The 13,721-nt window shown below is 37.1% G+C and overlaps 1 pseudogene; it reads left to right on the plus strand.

The window, feature by feature from the left end:
- Positions 1-1,107: 1,107 nt before the first annotated feature.
- Positions 1,108-12,983, plus strand: LOC114222419 (spliceosome-associated protein CWC15 homolog pseudogene; annotated as a pseudogene).
- Positions 12,984-13,721: the final 738 nt, after the last annotated feature.

Raw genomic sequence — 13,721 nt, forward strand, 5'->3', positions numbered from 1 at the left:
GTAAAGGATACAGTTCAGTATACTTAGACACTCAGAAAAAAATAATATAACTCATAAACTTTATTAAATAGCTTCTGAACTATACCAGAGTCATCCCAGCAACCAGAAATTTCTAGCACTAAGGAGCATGGTCCTAGGTCTTCTATATGTTGGGAAGAAGGCACTCCATCCCACAATTCTACACCCTTTCCTTTGAATTCAGCTAACCATGGTTCTACCCTTTTTCTTTTCCTACATTCACCCATATTCTTTGGGCACTCCCATCCTACCCCCTCACCTTTGATTGACACTTAAAGTCTCTGAAACCTATTTCTGACTCAAACCCATCAAGGTTAACTCACTTATTCATCTTTTTCTATGGTAAATTGTGCTTATATATGTACCCCTCAAACATATCCTCTGTAAAATACTTAGGTAGATACTGCTTCAGTGATGTCAATATTTTTCCCTGTTCCATTTCTTACCCTCAGTAGAGACCTCTTTCATAATTACTTATTAATTTCTTCCCTGAAGTTCCATCTTCAGAGTTCAAACTCTTTGAACATCTTCTTGGCACTTGTTTTGGCAACTTATTATTATGTTATAGATAGATCTCAGCTTACCTTACTTCTGCTACCAGTTAAAGGATATCATAACAACTGAGCTTATTCTGGCTTCCTGAATATTTATTCCTGGTGATGGTGCAGAATATCAGGCCCTCTGTTATAAGATGGGGTTATTGGACAGATGAACCCAGCAGTCCTCTTCTCTTACAAAATTTCTCATTGATGTTGAGTTAAAATTGAAGTACTTATCCTAGCAAACAACTCCTGGTGCTTTCTTCTCTATTATATTTCTTGGTTAGCCTGGATAAATGCTAACCAATTGAATCGACTTTTTAAGGAACTAGATTTTGGCCAGATGGAAAAAGATGGAGAAAGAGTAGGGGACTCTATAACAACCAGTTGAATTGAGCTGAATATCTACTGGACCACTCTGAACACCCACAAAATCAGCCTGAAATGTAAGAAGATATATCTGGATCTCTACAAACATAATATCTCCAGCAGTTGGTCTCTAGGTATGAAGCTGGGAGCTGTGATTCTGTGGGCAGATATCGGCAGATAAATGGAAGGGGAGGGAGCCTCTGGGATCCTGCACTGCCGGATCGCAAAAACCTCCCATTCTGGGGACTGGGCAGACTCACAGACTGGTAGCAGCGGGGAAAGGACTAGGGCAGCCCGCCAGAATGAAACCTGGAGCTGCAGGGGTGCCCTTGTGAACCAGGGGCGGCTTGTGGTTTTAGAAGAACAAAGGGCAGAGACGTGTCCGTACCTGGAAGTGAGGGATGGGAGTGCTGCTCTAGGGGGCACAACCCAGAACACCGTGGTTTTTAGCACCACAGACAGTGTGGCTTGGAGAGCTCATTGAAGAGCAGACTGTGATCTCTCTGTTCTGAGACAGGGGTTTGGATACAATCACTTCTGCTCTGACTCTCAGAAGAGACGCAGAAACCCACAGAGAACAAAAGCCCCCCAAAACTGGTTTTCACTGAGGCCATCCACCCCCCACAGGGGGCAGGGCAACTCTGCCCAAACAGAGTTTCCTGAGTAACAGTGTGGCAGGCCCCTCCCCCAGAAGACAGGCTGCAAGAACAAGAGGCACACAACTCTAAGGTCTCATTAAACAGGTGCATCTTGCTTGGGTTGTGGTCAATAATTTGGACTCTGTACATTCCCTCAACCACCCCTCAACAGAATGACTAAGAGGAGGAACCCCCAACAAAGGAAAGATTCAGGGATGTGGCCAAGGCCACAGAACTAATGGATATGGATATAACCAAGGTGTCAGAGATAGACTTCAGAGTAACAATTACCAAGGCAATATCTAGGCTTGAGAAAAATAACAACAATGTAGATTCTCTGAGGGCAGATATGAGATCTAATCAGGCCAAACTTAAAAAATGCTATGAATGAAATGCAGTTTAAATGATACTCTGACTGCCAGGGTAAACAAGGCAAGAAAACCAATTAGTGAGATAGAGGATAAAATGGTAGAAAAGAAGAAAATCCAGGTGGCATGGGAAAAACAAATTAAAACCCAAGGAATCAAATGGGAAAGATTAGTGACTCAAGGAAACATTCCAATATCAGAATTACTGGAGTCCCTGAAGGGGTGGAGAGAGAGAGGTCTAGAAGATATATCTGAGCAAGTTCTAGCTGAGAACCTCTCTAATCTGGGGAAGGAAACAAGCATTCCTGTCCAAGAGGCAGAGAGGAACCACGCCCCCCCAAGATCTATGAGAACAGACCAATGCCCTGGCATATAATAATAAAACTTGCAAATCTTAGAACCAAGGAAACATTCCTGAGAGCAGCTAGGGGGAAGAGATTTCTTATTTATGGAGGGAGGAACATCAGAATAAAGTCAGACCTGTCCACAGTGACCTGACAAGCCAGAGAGGGTTAGCAAGACGTGTTCAGGGTACTAAATGAGAAGAACATGCAGCCAAGGATACTTTAACCAGCAAAGCTGTCATTCAGAATGGATGGAGACACAAAGAGCTTCCAAGACCAGCAGAAAATGAAAGAATATGTGACCACCAAGCCGGCCCTTCAAGAAATACTAAGGGGGATTCTATAAAAGGAGAAAGACCCCAAGAGTGACATAGATCAGAAATTTATAGAGACAATCTATAGAAACAAGGACTTCACAGGCAACATGATGACAATAAAATCATATCTCTCAATAATCACTCTCAACATGAATGGCCTAAATGCTCCCATGAAATGGCACAGGGTTGCAGATTAGATAAAAAGACATGACCCATCCATATACTGTCTCCAAGAGATTTATTTTGAACCTAAAGGTACATTCAGACTGAAAGTGAAGGGATGGAGAACCATTTTTCATGCCAATGGACCTCAAAAGAAAGTTGGGATAGCAATTCTCATATCAGACAAATTAGATTTTAAGCTAAAGGCTGTAGTTAGAGATACAGAAGGACACTATATCATTCTTAAACGGTCTACCCAACAAGAAAATCTAACAATTGTAAATATCTATGCCCCCAACATGGGAGCAGACAACTACATATGCCAACTGTTAACCAAATAAAGAGACATATTGATAATAATACCCTAATAGTAGGAGATTTCAACACTCTACTCTCAGCAATAGACAGATCATCTAAGAAGAAAATCAACAAAAAACAAGAGCTTTGAATGACACACTGGACCAGATAGACCTCATAGTTATATACAGAACATTCCACCCTAAAACAACAGAATACTCATTCTTCTCGAACGCACATGGAAGTTCCTCCAGAATAGATCACATACTGGTCACAAATCAGGTCTCAACTGATACCTCAATCAAAAGATTGAGATTACTCCTTGCATATTCTCAGACCATAATGCTTTAAAACCGGAACTCAATCACACACAAAAAATTTGGCAGAAATTCAAAAACTTAGAGGTTAAAGACCACTCTGCTAAAGAATGTTTGGGTAACTGGGAAATTAAAGAAGAACTTAAACAATTCATGGAAACCAATGAGAATAAAAACATATCCGTCCAAAACCTATGGGATACTGCAGAGGCGGTCCTAAAGGGGAAATACATAGCCTCACTCAAAAAATAGAAAAATCCCAAATACACAAATTAACTTTACGCCTTAAAGAACTAGAGAAAGAACAAGAAATAAAGCCTAAGCAATGTATAAGAAGAGAAATAATTAAGATTAGAGTAGAGATTAATGAATTGGAAACCAGAAATGTAGTAGATCAGATCAATGAAACTAGAAGCTGGTTCTTTGAGAGAATTAATAAGATCAATAAACCACTGGCCAGACTTATCCAAAAGAAAAGAGAAAGGATGCAAATTAATAAAATTATGAATGAAATGGGAAAGATCACGGCTAACACCAAGGAAATAGAAACAATTATTAGAAATTATTATCAACAACTATATGCCAATAAATTAAGCAAACTGAAAGTAATGGATGCCTTCCTGGAAACCTATAAACTACCAAGACTGAAACAGGAAGAAATTGACAACCTGAATAGACCAATAACCAGTAAGGAGATTAAAGCAGTGATCAAAAACCTCCCAAAAAACAAGAGTCCAGGGCCTGATGGATTCCCTGGGGAATTCTATCAAACAATCAAAGAAGAAATAATACCTATTCTCCTGAAGCTGTTTCAAAAAATAGAAACAAAAGGAAACTTCCAAACTCCTTCTATGGAGCCAGCATTACCCAGATCCCAGAACCAGACAAAGACCCCATCAAAAAGGAGAATTACAGACCAATATCCCTGATGAATATGGATGCCAAAATTCTCAACAAGATCCTAGCTAATAGGATCCAATGATACATTAAAAGGATTATCCATCATGATCAGGTAGGATTTATCCCTGGGATGCAAAGGTGCTTCAACATTCACATATCAATCAGTGTGATAGAACACATAAATAAGAGAAAAGCAAGAACCACATGGTCCCCTTAGTTGATGAAGAAAAAGCATTTGACAAATAGAGCCTCCTTTCCTGATGAAAACTCTTCAGAGTGTAGAGATAGAGGATATTTCTTAATTTCATAAAAACCATCTATGACAAGCCCACAGTGAATATTATCCTCAATGGGGAAAAGCTGAGAGCCTTTCCCTTAATATCAGGAACACGACAAGGATGCCCATTCTCACCACTATTTTTCAACATAGTATTGGAAGTCCTAGCATCAGCAATCAGAAAACAAAAAAGAAATAAAAGGCATTCAAATTGGCAAAGAAGACAAACTCTTTCTTTCTTTGCAGATGACATGATATTTTATGTGGAAAACCCAAAAGGCTCCACCCCCAAATTACTAGAACTCATACAGCAATTCAGTAATGTGGCAGGATACAAAATCAATGCACAGAAATCAGTTGCTTTCCTATACTCTAACAATGTAACTGTAGAAAGAGAAATTAGGGAATTGATTCCATTTACAATAGCACCAAAAACGTTAAGATATCTTGGAATAAACCTAACCAAAGAGTTAAGGATCTATACTCTAGAAACTACAGAACACTTATGAAGAAAATTGAAGAAGACACAAAAAGTTGGAAAGACATTCTATGCTCATGGATTGGAAGATTAAACATTGTGATAATGTCTAAGCTGCCCAGAGAAATGTATACTTTCAAAACCATTCTGATCAATATAACAATGGCATTGTTTGAAGTGCTGGATCAAACAATCCTAAAATTTGTATAGAACCATGAAAGACCCCGAATAGCCTAGGAAATGCTGAAAAAGAAAAACAAAGCTGGGGGCATCACAATGACTGATTTCATGCTATGTTACAAAGCCTTGATCAACAAGACAGCATTGTATCAGCACAAAAACAGACACATAGATCAATGGAACAAAATAGAGACCCCAGAAATGGACCCTCAACTCTATGGTCAACTAATCTTCAACAAAGCAGGAAAAAGTATCCAATGGAAAAAAGTCAGTCTCTTCAACAACTGGTGCTGGGAAAATTGGACAGCCACATGCAGAAGAATGAAACTGGACCATTTCTTTATACCACACACAAAGATAAACTCAAAATGGATGAAAGGCCTCAATGTGAGTCAGGAATCCATCAAAAATCCTAAGAACATAGGCAGTAACCTCTTTGACATTGGCTACAGCAAATTCTTGCAATACACATCTCCAAAGCGAAAATTAACTTTTGGGACTTCATCAAGATAAAAAGCTTCTGCACAGCAAAGAAACAGTCAACAAAACAAAGACGCAACCCACAGAATGGGAGAAGATATTTGCAAATGACACTACAGATAAAGGGCTGGAATCCAAGATGTATAAAGAACTTCTCAAACTCAACACCCAAAAAACAAATAAGTCAAAAAATGGGCAGAAGACATGAACAGACACTTCTCCAAAGAAGACATATGAATGGCTAATAGACACATGAAAAAAATGTTCAACATCATTAGCCATCAGGGAAATTAAAATCAAAACCACATTGAGATACCACTTTACACCACTTAGAATGGCAAAAATTGACAAGGCAAGAAACAACAAATTTTGGAGAGGTTGTGGAGAAAGGGGAACCCTCTTACACTGTTGGTGGGAATGCCAGTTGGTACAGCCACTTTGGAAACTTGGTACTTTGGAAAACAGTGTGGAGGTGCCTCAAAAAGTTAAAAATAGAACTACCCTATGACCCAGCAATTGCACTACTGGGTATTTACCCCGAAGACACAGATGTAATGAAAAGAAGGGCCATGTGCACCCCAATGTTCTTAGCAGCAATGTCCACAGTAGCCAAACAGTGGAAGGAGCTGAGATGCCCTTCAACAGATGAATGGATAAAGAAGATGTGGTTCATATATACAATGGAATATTACTCAGCCATCAGAAAGGATGTTGCATCAACATTGATGGAACTGGAGGGGATTATGCTAAGGGAAATAGGTCAAACAGAGAAAGACAATTATCTATATGGTTTCACTTATTTGTGGAACATAAGGAATAGCATGGAGGACATTAGGAGAAGGAAGGGAAAAATGAAGGGGGAGGAATTGGAGGGAGAGATGAACCATGAGAGACTATGGACTCTGAGAAACAAACTGAGGGTGGTAGAGGGGAAGAGGGTGAGGGGATTGGCTAGTCTGGTGATGGGTATTAAGGAGGGCACGTACTGCATGAAACATTGGTTTTTACACACAAGCAATGAATCATGGAACACTATATCAAAAATTAATGAAGTACTGTATGGTGACTAACACAACATAATAAAAAATATTAAAAAAAGGAACTAGATTTTGGTTTAGTTGCTTTTATCTATTGCTTTCAATTTCATGGATTCTCTTCCAATTTTTATTATTTCTATATTTCTGTTCTTTATGTTGCTCTTCTTTCTCTAGTTTGTTGACCTGGACATTTTTATTACTAATTTTAAAACTTTCTTCTTTTTTAATATATACATGTAATACTCTAAATTTTACCCTAAACCCTTTGTTATGTCTTACAAGTTTTAATGTTATTTTTTAATTTTTCAACTAGTTCAAATATTTTTATTTAATTTGAGAAGTCTGACTGGTGAATTATTTAGAAGTGTGTTAATTTCCAAATACTAAATTCCAAATATTCCAATATTATCAGGGATCTTTCTGTTACTGATTTGTAGTTTAATTTCATGTGGCCTAATAATATACCTTGTATGATTTCTATTGTCTTAAATTTGCTAAACAATAGTCTACGGCTGAGAATGTATTCTTGATTAATGTTCCATGGGTTCTTGAAAGAATGTGTATTATGTGGTTGTTGGATAGAATATTATATAAATGTCAATAAGATCAAATTGATTAATATTGCTATTCACATCAAATATATCCTTATTGATCCTCTGGCTGCTTGATCACTGAAGGGGTTGCTGAAATCTCCAACTATAGGAGTGTAATTTGTCTACTTCTACCAGTTCTTTCAGTTTTTACTTTATCTATGCTTTATGTATTTTGATGTTCTGTTGTTTGACATATACACAATTAAGATTGTTAAATATTCTTGGAGAATTGACCCTTTTATCATATGTAACGCCTTTCTTTATCCCTAACAATGTCCTTGTCTAAAGACTGCTTTGCTTGAAATTAGTATGGATACCCAGCTTTCTTTTAATGAGTGTTAATGTGTGATATCCTTTTCAATTCCTTTACTCTTGTGGGTTTCTTGTAGACAACATATTTGAATGTTTTTTTTTGTTCACTGAAAGTTTCTGTTTTCTAATATGTGTATTTAGACCATGCACATTAAAATTAAATAGTTATAAAGTTAGAGTGATATTTTACATGTGTATAACCATTCTTTTTGTTGTATTTCTCTGGTTTTAATTGAACTTTTTTTAAAGTTTTTATTCAAATTCTAGTTAGCTAACATACAGTGTAATATTAGTCTCAGGTGTACAATATAGTGATTCAGCACTTCCATACAACATCCGGTGCTCATCACAAGTGCACTCCTTAATCCCCCCAACCAACTTCCCCTTTGGTAATCATTAGTTTTTCTCTATAGTTAAGAGTCTCTTTCTTGGTTTGCCCATCTCTCTGTCTTTTTTCCCCTTGCTCATTTATTTTGTTTCTTAAATTCCACATATGAGCGAAATCATATGGTAATTGAACATTTTTATAGGATTCCATTTTATTTTCTTAGCATATCAATTACATTTATTTATAAAAACTCTGTTGCCCTAGAGGTTACAACATATACTGAACTAATTGAAGTCTACCTTCAAATAACACTATGACATTTCATGTATAGTACAATTAATTATAACTAAATATCTCTAATTCATCCCTTTTGTCCTTTATGACATTCTTGCCATTGATTTCACTTATTCATATGCTATCTTCACCCAATACACTGTTACTATTATTGCTTCAGTTATCTTTTAAATTAATTACAAAATCAGAAGTATAAATGATTTTTTTAATTTTCAGGTACTACTTGTCTGAAGCACTTCTCTTCCTTAGGTTAGATAAAAGTTATTTTTTGTTTTGTTTTGGTTCAGTTTGGTTTTTTGCTTGTTTGTTTGTTTCCTATCTGAAGAATTTCTTTTAACATTTCTTTCAGAGCAGGTATGCTGGCACTGAATCTCTGCCCCCACTTTTTTTTCTAAGACAGTCTTTATTTCTTTACTTTTAAGGACACCTTTACTAGATATACAATTTTAAGTTGGTGAGGTTTTTTTTTTTTAACACTTTAAATATTTCACTACACTCTCCCTTTTGGTTGTTTCTGATGGGAAATCTGTTATAATTCTTATCTGTGTTCCTCTATTTTATTTGATTTATTTTCTTTCAAACTTTTCTCTTTGCAATTGAACTATAATACACCTATATATTTTCTTTCTTTCTTTTTCTCCTTCTTTCTTTCTTTCTTTCTTTCTTTCTTTCTTCTTCTGTTTTTCTTTCTTTTTCTTCTTCTTTTGGGGTGGGGTATGGGAGAGAGGGTAGTCATTCTTTTGGTGTCCTTTAGATTTCCAGATCTGTAATCTGTTATCTATCATTGATTTTAGAAAGTTCTTTGTCATTATCACTTCAAATATTTATTCTGCTCTATTCTCTCTTTCATCTCCTTCTGATATTCCCATTATGCATATGCACCTTTAGAAACTTTTCCATAGTATTTAATGTTTTGTTCTAGTTTTTTCATTCTATTTCCTCTTTGGATTTCAGTTTGGGAAGTTTCTATTGATCTTTCTTCAAGAACACTTATTATTTCTTTGGCTATGTACAGTCTATTGACAAACCTATCAAAATAATTTTTATTTTTTGTATAATTTTTAGTATCTTTAAATTCATTTTTAGAGTTTCCATCTCTCTGCTTTCATTACATATGTATGCAATGAAATTGTATATGTATGTAATGAATATATATATATATAATGTTTCTTTTTTCATATAGCTCTTAAGATATTTTATTATTATATTTTAAATTTCCTATGTGATAATGCTAACAATCTGGGTCGCATCTGAGTCTGGTTCTGAATGTGTTTTTTTCTTGCAAATGGGCATGTCTTATAATTCTGTTGTTGTTTTTAAAACCCAGACATTTTGTATTGGGTAATAAGAACTGATGTATGTAGGTATTTAGCATAAAATAAATATTAATTTGGCTAGGAGGTGGGTTGTGCTTAATATTTGCTAATGCTTTTGGGACCAGAAGCTTCAAATTCTTGTGTCTGTTTTTGTCTCTCCTCTTGACCTTGGGATACCCTAATTACATTAACTCAGAAACTGTCTGTATCTTACAACTCTTCCAGCTATAATCCACTATTAGTCATAGTGGATCCCTGCTGGTATGGTGGTGAGGTACGAGGAGGAAGATCATTCAATAATTTTATAACTAATTAATTATAATAATGATTAACAATTATAATAATTCTATAATAAATGAAATCTCAGTATTGCTGGGCCCAGGTATGGGTACATGAGAATTTCTCAAGGGGTGTAGCTTCTTTCACTTTGCTTCCTTTTCCCTTACCTGGTTGCAAGTTTCCTAATCTGTTTTCTTGAAACCTTCACCTTTTTCATATAAGTATGCACAATTATAGTTTAAAAATATTTGCTTGTTATGTATTTATATTATTACTTTTATTTTATTTTGGGATAATTGTAGATTCAAACATTGTTGTAAGAAATAATACAGATAAATTGCCTTTACTCATTTCCCCCCCCAGTGGTATCAACTTACACAATTATATTACATTATTGTAACCAGGATATTGATACTGATATAGTCAAGATACAGTACATTGCCATCATCACAAGGATCCTTCATATTTTCTTTTATATCCATATTCACTTCCCTCTCAACCCTACCCTATTCATAATCCCTGGAAATAACTAATCTGTTCTCTATTTCTATAAATTTGTCATTTAAAAAATATTATATGGACATTATCAAGATGGTGAAATAGGTTGTTCCTGACTCTTCTCCCCCTCTAAAGAGGAACAACTAACAACTACTCAAGACAAAACAACACTGAGAAAATTCTGGAACATAGGGATGAGGCTAAGGCACCCCCCAAAAGACAGAGACCAGCATAGACTGCTTTAGAGGGTAAGAGAAGCAGCTACACATTGACAATATTGCCCCTTCCCAGGACAGTGAAACATCATGTCAAGAGGTTCCTCCAGTGGGAAAAGAGAATGAAAAGGACACAACCTTCCTTGCCTGTCCAGCATTGGGGTCACTTTGTGGGAGCCCCTACTCTGGTCTAGCACTACGGGGATTGCAGAAAAATCTGTGGGGCTCAATCACTGAGAATTTGACTGTGACACACAAGGGGAAGTGGGGTTCAAACGTTCAGCACATGGGTCTTGGTAACCCGAGTTCATACCTGCAGTGCCCAGTGTTATTCCAACTAGTTGTTTTGCTCATCTGCTGAGCCATGTCAGGGGCACATTCTGATTAGGAAACTTAGCAGAGTCTAGATCTGCCTGATTTGGGTTCTTAAATAAGGACTTAGAACCCAGTTTATCCATGCCCAGGCAAGAGGCTGAATCACAGACCCCACTTGCTGTAGAGAGCATCTTCTGGTCCCATAGACCAAAAGGGCTGATAACAATTCCTGGAAGCTGGACTGCCCAGTAGTATTCCCACCAAGATGTGGGCAGACAGAGCTAATTTCACCCAGACGAAAGCCAGTACAGGGCATGATGAATTCTTGTGCTATGCCTAGGCAGGCAATCCACCATGGTAGATTAATTCATAACCAAGGATGAGGAGGGTAGCTCCTGGCCCTTCCCAAGTGGAGAATCTGTTTTGGAAATTGAGAGTGACCTAGAGTGGCCCCTCCCCCTCCCACTCAGCAAAGGAGCTAAGACATAGCCTCATCCTCTGTGAAGAGTGTTTTCCAGCCCCAGCTGATCAGAAGACTGGCAAAAACTGCTGGAAGTTGTATCTTCAAGCAGTGCTCAAACCTAAAAAAGGGCAGGTAGAGTAGACAGTTTAGAAAACAAAGCCAGTATCCCTCTTTGGCCAGAGTATTTGGGGTGTAGTCAGCTTGAGTTGAGACAACAAAGAGCTTTATCAGCTTATCTTACTGTGCCAAGGCAAGGATTCTAATTTGTAGTCCTTCTTATCACTGAATACAACCTTCAGCCTGTCCAGCCAGGGAGCCTACCCAGAGCACATGGGAAGCTGCATAGCCCATTCAACAGGCTTATAAACAGTGGTACTTTAACAGACAGCACAGCCCATGGCTTTCCCCATTTGCAGAGCAAAATCAGTAACCTCAGTTGACTAGGGAAATCAGACACACTCTGGCCTGATTTGCATCCCCAAATAATGAACCATGTAAGCCCTGGGACACATCCTACCGCCTGGCCAGGGCAGGGAAGCTATTTCATAGCCTCATCTATTACTGAATGTAGTACTTAGTCCCAACCATCTAGTAAGCCTGATCAGAGAATCTAGACAAACATGGAGGCCATCCTACAACCAACCTCACTAGTAGGGAAGCAAGCAGCAGTTCTATCTAATTGTTCTTAGTGAGTGATACAGCCCCAATCCTCATCCTCAGAGCTCAAACAAATGTTTCACTCAAATATAGAGCATGATAGCTGGACCCAAATGCCCAAAGACATTATCAGCAGACACACCCAGAAATCCGAACTGAGCTGATTGCACAAAGCAAACCTATAAACTTTAGGAGAAGAGCCTGAGTAGAGATCTACCTTCTCATACAAAGTTAAAATATAGACAAACTATTTAGGATACTCCTGAAGAAGCTTGGAACCATGACTGTAGGAGAGAGCTGGAAGAGAGTGAGTGAGCTGGTGCAAGAGAGAAATATAGAGAGTGTCTAACATAAGAACATACCATCTTCTCTTTAGTGTCGAAGAAGTCTTGCTAAACCAGATTCCTGCTGTCAACTTTGATGCAGATGATCCTCCAACAGATGAGGAAGATGAAAATGAAAATTTTGAAGAGGGGAGTGATGATGATGATTCTGTATCACCTCTTGCAGAACTAGAAAAAAATAAAAATGCAAGAGCTGAAGATCAGTCCAGGAAGGAACAAGAAGAGAAAGCTGAAGAGGAAAGAATACATATGGAAAACATTTTGAGTGGAAACCCTCTCAATCTCACTGGCCCATCACAGCCTCAGGCCAACTTTAACGTTAAAAGAAAGTAGGATGATGATGTTGTTTTCAAGAACTGTGCAAATGGTGTAGATTATCAGAAGAAAGACAGGGACCCCTGGGTGGCACAGTCAGTTAAGCATCCAACTCTTGATTTCAGCTCAGGTCATGATTTCAGGGTTGTGGAATCAAGCCCTGAGTTGGGCTGCTTGAGATTCTCTCCCTCTCCCTGCCCCTCCTGCTTGTGCTCTCTCTCTCTAAAGTAAATAAATATCTTTTTAAAAAGAAAGAAGAATGACAAAAGATTTGTAAATGATACACTGTGATCTGAATTTCACAAAAAGTTCATGGAGAAATATATAAAATAGTTGTTTCATGTGCTTAATTAAAGACCAAAAATGTAAAAAAAAAGTTAAAAATAAAAAAATTTAAGAAAACAGAGAAAAGAGAATTACATACAAAGGAATATAAGACTATTGGATTTCCCAACAGAATCTTTTCAGATCAAGAAAGAGTGGAATGACATAATAAAAACATTGAAAGAAAATTACTGTCACCCAAGAGTTCTACACCTGGGGAAGCTGTCCTAGAGAAACAAAAGAAGGGATACATCTTCCTCATCCAAAAAAAAAAAAAATCTGAAAGACTTTATTACAACCAGACCTGCCTGGGAAGTCCTAAAGAGAGTTCTTTGAATGGAACTAAAAGAACAGTAATTAACACAAAAGCAAGGAGGTAGCACAAATTAAACTGGTAATGGTAAATATATAGATATAGTTAGATTCTGCAATATGGTAATAGGGTGCATAATTCACTTAAAGCTCTAGTTTAAAAGTAAAAAAGAAAAAAACAATTAAAACAGCCATAACTACAATAATTTATTGTTACACAATACACAAAAAAACCACGCAAATTATAAAAGCAATAACCTAAAATATGAAGAATGAAAGTTTAAAGTTTACAAATTCTATTAAATTTAAGTTTTTATCAATAAAAATAGGATGTTATAAGCTTAAGATATTTTATGTAAGCTTCATGGTCACCAAAAGTAAAAATTCCGTAGTAAAATGAAAAACAATAACAACAAAAACATGATAAAGGAGTTA

This window comes from Eumetopias jubatus, unplaced genomic scaffold (genome assembly GCF_037043125.1).
Source record: "Eumetopias jubatus isolate StellerSeaLion01/CBP00866 unplaced genomic scaffold, mEumJub1_p1.0 scaffold_81, whole genome shotgun sequence".
Lineage (NCBI taxonomy): Eukaryota > Metazoa > Chordata > Mammalia > Carnivora > Otariidae > Eumetopias > Eumetopias jubatus.